The sequence below is a fragment of the Typopeltis vanoorti genome, chromosome 17 (assembly GCF_054136105.1).
Source record: "Typopeltis vanoorti isolate ZY-2024b chromosome 17, IOZ_Tvanoo_1.0, whole genome shotgun sequence".
Classification (NCBI taxonomy): Eukaryota; Metazoa; Arthropoda; class Arachnida; order Uropygi; family Thelyphonidae; genus Typopeltis; species Typopeltis vanoorti.
In genome coordinates, this window is record NC_143565.1 from 115,364,320 (window position 1) to 115,372,868 (window position 8,549).

Genomic DNA, 8,549 nt, shown 5'->3' on the forward strand with positions numbered 1-8,549 from the left:
AGGTGGATTGATACGGTACAAAGTGCCTTAGACGATAGAAATATAAGATCTGATAATGTTGGAGTGTTGACAAGTAACAGGCTGATTTGGAGGAAAATTGTAGATAGGAAATTAATAATGATGTAATTTTTTTCATGTAGTACTATCATATCCTGTACACCCCTTGGTACATGGCAGGAATTTGATGATGAAGAAGCACTTTACGTTGAAAGTTTATTTTTCACTTGGTTAAAGTATAATAAAATTAGTTTAATCCTTTATCCAAGTGTGAGCAAACAAAGTTTGCGCCTGAAAGTATCTTCAGGACTGGGGTAAGGTGGTACAACATCAGGACAACTCGTTGCAAAGGTGGAGCAAGATACCGAGATAGGAATGTTGGTATCTTGCTCCACCTTTGCAACGAGTTGCACCATCTTACCCCAGACCTGAAGATACTTTCAGGCGCAAACTTTATTTGCTCACACTTGGATAAAGGATTAAACTAATTTTATTATGAAGCACTTTACGGTTACTCATTGGCATATACGAATTGCTAACCTTACTACTTTGCACTTTGGAGCCATTAATAAGTAAAATAAGGGTTCACAAGCAGTATAATACGGCGACAGTCGATCTGATAACCAAGCTTTAACCACCTTTGCAACGAGTTGCCCTGGTGTTGGGCTACCTCTGGGATCAGTCGCATAGACAATTCGAATTACTAAAAGAGCCAATTTTCCATTTAATATTTTTTTTGAACCTGGTTTGAAACAGTGCGAGGTGTACTAAGTTGAATTCTTCTTTTTGAAGTTGAGAATAAGTCCCACCTAATGGCGGGACCACAAAAATTCGCCAACAGGCTCATTGTAATGCTCCCCTCCACGGTAATCTTTAGTAAAAGGCGAAAGATTATCACGTGCTTTGAAGGGAAACCTGAGCAATTCGAACAAAAAAAATGAACTCGAAACTATAAGCATAATATGATGTAAAGAATTTATTGGTGTATTAACATTAAAACGTTTTTTAATTACATTTTTAAGATAACTAATTTATAATACATAAATTACAGTTATAATCTAAGTTACATACTGCTTTCATTAACTATGCTACGTAGTTCATTTTAAAAATAACGTTTATTCAATAAAAGTTATGTAGCACATGTTCTACAGATTTACTAGAATAAAGAGCCAAAAGCTTCTATAAATATTTGACTGAGTTATTACACTTTAGAAGTTAATTGTAAATTGTTTTTTGTCACTTTTTCTCAGAATGTAGTATAAGGAATTATTCCGGTGGTTAAATTCAGCCGGGACCCTCCGGGTGCAGCCATGGAACTTTTTTATGCACCGGGTCCGAACATTTTTCTGTTTTGTGAGACTTTCGCGTTAGACTTAAAAAGTCTAACGCGAAACAGACAGCAAAGGCAGGTTATTAAGACGTGCATAAGATTGGTATGGTATTAACAAAAGATCGCGGGACGGAAAGATAAAAGCAAGCCGACAAATGAGTCGAAATGCTAACTCTCTTCAACCGAATTCCAATAATATGTGAAACTGCCATAACAACATTCACTATGTACATATTATTTCTCAGTTTTAACACGTTTACGAATTTTAACACGTTCGGTTGAATTCTATTGCTGCAGAGCGAACTCATTTCTAATTAAGAACAATAGTTTTTAGGTAGATACTGTGTTTGCCGGTGCAGCATATGGTTTTGCTTGAGTCTATATATACAGCATAGTTTCTATATGGGGGGGGGGGGATTGTGATTTATTCATTAGTGTCGTTTTAATCCCAGTTGTCTGTAATTGCACTATTTGTTGAGAAATATATTACACAGAGTGCTCGTACTTTATTCACTGACATAATAAAAGTACTTGGTTTTCTTGCCTCTGCAGAAAGTGGCTATTGGGTAGGGCGTACCGTGGGAGCAAGCTACTCTCTCCCTAAAGTGAACGTGTTTAAGCTTTTTTTCATGTGCGATGTATATGCGAAACTTTTTAATTTCTTTTTTCGAAAAGTAAAATCAGGGGGGGGAGAGTTATGTGTGAGTAAGTACGGTATTTCAACTATAGATAAGTACATTGGTACCTTCCTTAACATGTTCATTGCCAAACACGCGATATCGCGCGATGCGAGTTCTCACCAAACGGCCGATCACGCGTTATCGCGTGGACGTCGTTAACTAAATAAAAAAAATAAAAAAAAGTTGTCCACCACACGAAATTCCAATTTTCTGCTTGGCAATGAAAGTGTTAAACGAAAAATAGCTCGGATGACACTGACAACAAAAAATGGGTTTGTAATGACAGTTTGTAATGTGTAGTTTCTGAAGAGAAAGAGGTCTGTAACGAATCCACAGAAATACAGAATGCCCATCAGTTGCAATGCGATAATATTAATACGCTGAACGAAAGGAAAGATTTGCTGACTTGCTGGACACTCGACCAGTGGATCGCATCCAAAGGTAAATACAATTGGTTAGTTTGTATAGGTCCCACAACTTATTCATTTAGAATTTAATTTAGAATTAAATCTTAAATCCACTGAATTATTCTTAGATTTAATGAAGAATGTTACCGAATTTTCCAGCATATTCAAAAATATAACGTACAATAACTGAGCATTTGCTCAAACTAACAAAGCGGTCACAACTAATTCCGGAAGTTCATTCTAATCTGCAAAACGCGTGTGGAAACGATATTGTTGAGGTATTTTAATATTGGTAAAACCGAAAGAAACAAGCATCGCAATGACGATGTGCTGATGAAGAAGGATCATCGCATCACCACTCGCGAATTTTGCAATGCAGTCGATATTGGGAGACAATGGTAGCTCGTGGCTTGAAATGTGGGGGTGCTGCAACTTTCGAAATATACATACACACTGTAAGTACAGCGAATACGTGTTTGGATAAAATTTCAAAATTATGGTAAAAATTAAACATGAAAAACATTGTTTATTATCGATAAAATTATACAGTTTGGTATAATTCAAAATTACTTAAACATAAAATCCATTTCTTAATTGTAATTAAAGGAATGGATTTACAATTTTTGGACATTACAATTAAATCCTTTAATTGTAATGTCCAAATATTTAAAGAGACCGAGTAAACACGATAAACATTACGAACACTCTACTACTGGCGTAAACTTGATATAAACAACAGTGGAACTGCGCGACGGACAGTGCCGCATTACGCTAATAGCTCGCATCTCACTATGACATGCATATGCTTGCGCGCGTAGCAAAATGACACTGTGGTTATTTAAAAGCACTTAGGAGGGGGGCTAGCTGCACTTGTAAACACAGTGCTGCTAGCCCCCTCCTAAGTGCTACAAGATGGATTTTTATTGTTTTTTATACAAAATAAGAGAATTGTATAGGATTGTTGATGATAAAATTAAATATTACAAGCGAATATAAATAAATTAACAAATATACTTATATATATATATATATATATATATATAAAAAATTGGGGGTGCTGCAGTTCCGTAGTACCTATGCACGAGCCGCCCCTGTTTGCAGACCAATGATATGCAAACTGTGTACAAACCTTGGTCCGACCTCGGACCAAGGTTTGCACACGACGGTTCCTAAAAATGCCTAGCAAAGAACACAAATATACCCCGGAAGTCATACGGAACTTCTCTAGTGCTGTTGAACAGGGTTCCGAAACTGTGTTCCGCAGAAAGTGAATAAGGGTTCCTTGAAAAATTATCAAAATTAATACGAACCTGGAATGATTTTAAATGCTGCGACAAGTTCAAAACATGTTTGAAAATCAGGCGTTCCTCCCTTTGCATGTGGATTGTACTATTCAGGCTAGCGCGTGCTCGCCTTGGCTCAGCCGCCCATGGTTGTTGACGCCTCCGAGCAAGGGTGAAGTACGGAGGTATCTATTCTAGGAAACGTGCAGTCACAAACAAGGTCAATGCGAAGCGATGCGGCCCTGCACGCCTGTAGTGTGCGCTGTCGCATTTTTGCGATGCGATACAGCGTGCGCTTAGCTTTACATTGAATACCAAACCGATCATACTCGACTCTAAGCAGGGTGTTCCGTTAAATTTCAGGCTTTGTGAAGTGTTTCGTTGGAAGAAAAGTTTGTGAAATGCTGCTTAGAGGAAGAAATTGAAGAAAAACCTCCCCTTCGTTCTCCAGGGAATGAGGGGAGCGTTCCTGTTATACAGCCAGGTGATGAACTATGATTCCACCATTTATGGGGATCGGTATACAGCATCTCGCTCAGCAGTGATTCAAGTGTACAGAAAATGACGGAAACGGTTAAAAATAGCAGCATGCTCTTGAAATAAGGAACATTAATCCATGTAAAAACCATCTGCTCTCCCTTAGAGGTTATCTGTTGCCTTGCATTGGAAATTTCTCACGTCATATTTTGCTCAATTATAAAGCATGTTAAGTAATTGATTTTTTTTTTAACTGGGTACAGCAAAGCAAATAAATAAAAAAAAACTATGATAAAAGAACGGATGCAGTTAATAAGAAATGAATTGTTTTTATTTTGCGAGATATACTGTACTCTTCCCAATCCTCCTCAGCAGGTAGGCAGAAAATATCCTGGGCTGACAGGAGTCATTGACACTACATTATATCTCATATAGAAAGTATTTATCTCTTCTAAGTGTCGAGGTGTTCTTTGATTAAGACAGCGGTTTAAGCATTATAGAAGTAAGTACTGATGTGATAAGCATTGATGTGATTAGGAGGTGAATGGGCGAGGATATTTAAAGTCGACTACTACTGTAATGCAAGTATGATGTGAAAATCTGGTTCTGTAGTGTAGCTGCTAAATTAATTAGCAGAGACGCGATTATAGTTTTTAAATTATATACAAGAACAGCAAGTTAACATCACATTTAAGTGGACTGTAATTGGGAGATTCGATAGGCCTAACCGCCGTTGAAATCGCCATTCTTGATTACTTACTAAAAGCAACTGAAGCGTAGGCTCACTTCCCCACGTTGTTCAGGGTTTTTTCGTAGCCGTTTCATAACTCCAGGAGACTCCCGATTGGTATGGAAGGTATCAAGGAACAGATTAAGACTCTAAACAAGGAGGAGTCATTAGAAGTTTTAAAACTTATCATGGCAAAGTTTGAGACTGGCCGGGTTATTTAAACCTGTACGTACGCCCAAACAAATGATCCAGAAGTAGAGGATGAAGAAACCCAAGAGGAATTCATAACTGTTCCGCCATCTAAAAACCCCCGTCATAACAACTCACAAGAAGAGCACTCCAACAAACGGAGAAGAAGAGCAGACGATCTTATGGAGCCAGACATCTCAGACCAGCTAATAACCCTAAATCACGGAACTACGCAATGTACAAAACAGACAGACTCACAGCCAGTGGAGGAGGCACAGCCATATTCATTAAAAACTACATAAGCCACAATGTATTGACCAATCCACAAACCGAGAACCTAGAGATAACAGGTGTTGACGTCCATACAAACAATGCTGGCAGTATCAAAATCTATGCAGTACACAACCCACCCAGCATTCCATTATTGGTATCTGACTTGGACTCCATTCTCGGCTCCACAGACTCCATCATCATGGCTGGAGTCTGTGGAGTTCTGTTTCCTCAACGCAAAATTCTATTGTTATAGCCGGACCCACAGAGCCCACTCATCACAGTCCAAATGGAAGATCAGACGTACTGGACATCACGGTCCTTAGAAACAGATACCAACTGGAAACGCTAAACGAATTGTCATCTGATCACAACCCCATTCTGCTCAAGTTCAGTACACAAGAACAATTATCTCCTCCACACTCATGGGAAAAGCTCCCCTCTCAGACCACACTGGCCCAGCACCCATTATCTATAACAAAGAGGAGATAGATATAGCTGTCAACAACCTCACTTATCAAATTAAAAAAGCACTCACTTCAGTCACACAAACCACAGTTTTTCATTCCAGTGGTCGGATCTCTGAGGAAACTATGGACCTGATCAGGCTGAAAAACAGAGCCAGAAAGAGGTACCATAACAGAAAAGCCCCACAAGATAAAACAACTCTGAATAATTTAAATAGACAAGTCCGGGAAGCTGTACAAAAACATCGAAATCAAGATTGGGAAACCAAACTGAACAATATTAACCCAGAGGATAACTCCATCTGGAAATTTTTGAGAACCCTCCATACTAAAAGGCAACTCATACCCGCACTTCAGACCAAGAAAGGAGCAGCTCACACCGACCAAGAAAAAACAGAAGCTTTGGTTGACAATTTGGAAACTCAGTGTAACCCCTATTACTAGAATTTAAACATCAGTCTAATCTACAAGATTCACCGCAGAGTCAGGAAGGTTATAACAGAACAAAAGGAGAAGGCAGAACCCATCACACCCACATCTCTAGTAGAAGTTATAAATATCATAACCCACTTGAATAACAACAAGGCTCCAGGCTCAGATGGGAATCACAAACAGAACAATCAAATTACTCCCCAGAAAAGCCATTGTGCACCTAGTCAATATTATCAATGCAATAATCAGATTCAAATATTTTCCCTTAGCATGGAAAACGACTGACATCACACCAATCAAAAAGATTGGAAAATTATCCCTAATGAGCAGTTCGAATTCAGAAAAAGCCATAGCTCCACACATCAGATACACCGACTGGATGAATTTATCATCACTGGTTTCAACTGGAACCTCCGCACAGCTGCGGTCTTTATAGACGCTGCGAAGGCTTTTGACAAGGTGTGGCACCGGGGTCTTCTCTACAAACTCATCAAATTTAACATGCCAACTAATCTGATAAAAATCATTTGATAGTTACCTTAAAGACAGATTCATGCAAGTAAAAATAAATGAAACCCTATCATCCAGACGCAAGTTCCTGGAAAGTGTATCGCAGGGTTCTCTTCTGGCTCCCCTGGATTTTGTGGAATATCAGCTATGTAGATAGAAAACAGTAGCTGATATTCCACAAAATCCAAGTTCAACAATCACAGCATTATATGCGGATGATACTGCTTTATTAGCAAAATCTCTCACTCCCAAACTAGCTATCAAAAGACTCCAAAACAGTATTCACAAATTGGAGAAATGGCTGATGGACTGGAGGATCCAAACAAACCCACTGAAGAGTTCAGCCATCCTGTTCACCCAAAGAAGTTTCAGATCAAGGAAGACAGACATCTGCTAGGTGCCAAGATCCCATGGCAGAATGAAGTCAAATACCTCGGTGTCATGTTTGACAAAAAACTCCAATTCACCAATCATATAAAACATATAAGCTCAAAGACATCGAAAGCAATCGCCCCAACTCTACTCCATGATCAACAGAAGAAGTAAACTGGATATCCGGAACAAACTACTCATATACAAGACGGTAATACGCCCAGTCATCACTTACGCATCTCCTGCATGGAGCCACACCTCGAACACAAATATTCAAAAACTGCCGAGGATACAAAATAAGTGCCTGAGAATGATTCTGGATTCCCCATGGTTTATCAGAAACTCCCAGATTCACAGAGAAGTCAACATTCCCTACATCGCATCCCTCCTCCATGATCTAGCAGCAAAGTTCTTCACCAAGACAAACAATCATCAAACCCGCTGATCAAGCAAGCTTCAGACTACAATGAAACAGAATTCTACAAATACAAAAGACCCAAAAGTCAGTTTTATGTTCAGCTGACCACAGCTAATCTCACTGCCCTTCCTGGGCGAGCTTAACGCTCAATTACTCTCCACTCAAAGAACCCCCGCCCCTCAGACAAAGAGAATATGAAAAGCATTTATGCTTTTCATATTCAAGTCATCAAGTCAGCAACGTTCTGCGTTCTGCGTGTTCTTTGATAAATTCAATTTCAATTTGACATACTGAAAGTTCCTTTGTATTTGAGAATCCAAACAAATCTTCCAATTAATTCCAAACCATCCAATTAATCAAAATCCTAAAATGAAACAGAAGACTATATGCAAATCCGTGTTGGGTGGAATCGCATTTCCTCCTTATAACTCTTTTGAACGGAGAGATTCTCATGTGTAAGGTAGCAGCTACGTTTCTTAAGCCACATTTATCACTAATCGAAATGCTTTCAGAACTAATTAACGGATTCTTTAGTAAAGTAACATCTAGCTACTAACCCGTTATATATCTTTCTTTTCTAAAATTCACTACAGGTTCCTGAAACGACTTAAGTCCACTAGATTTTCCCCCAAAAAAACACTCTTCCTACAGATATTTCATATAAAATTCTTCTATGGTAAATTTACAACTAAGTTCTGGAATATTTTGAAATATTTATAAATTTTTATTAGTTTAATAGTTACTATATTGTTTAATATAAACCTTTAAAATTATTTGAATATAAGCAAGATAGCTATTAATACACACGCCTGCAATACTAAATGCTGTGTTCATTATTATGTCCAAGTTGACAATGGACATCTTATTTATATCTTTCTTTTTAATGTGCCTCCCACTACAAAAGGCTGTCAACTTGTAGTGTATTAGTACTGTGGGCAGGCAAAGGGTTAGATAAGTTTCTGTAATCCCTATTTCCGAGACTAAATA

The 8,549-nt window shown here is 38.4% G+C and overlaps 1 non-coding gene across 1 annotated transcript; it reads right to left on the bottom strand.

Moving 5' to 3' along the window:
- Nucleotides 1-799: 799 nt before the first annotated feature.
- Nucleotides 800-920, bottom strand: LOC150097819 (U5 spliceosomal RNA). Its single transcript, XR_016549764.1, has one exon. It is a non-coding gene; the product is annotated as a U5 spliceosomal RNA (small nuclear RNA).
- Between the last annotated feature and the right edge of the window lie 7,629 nt (nt 921-8,549).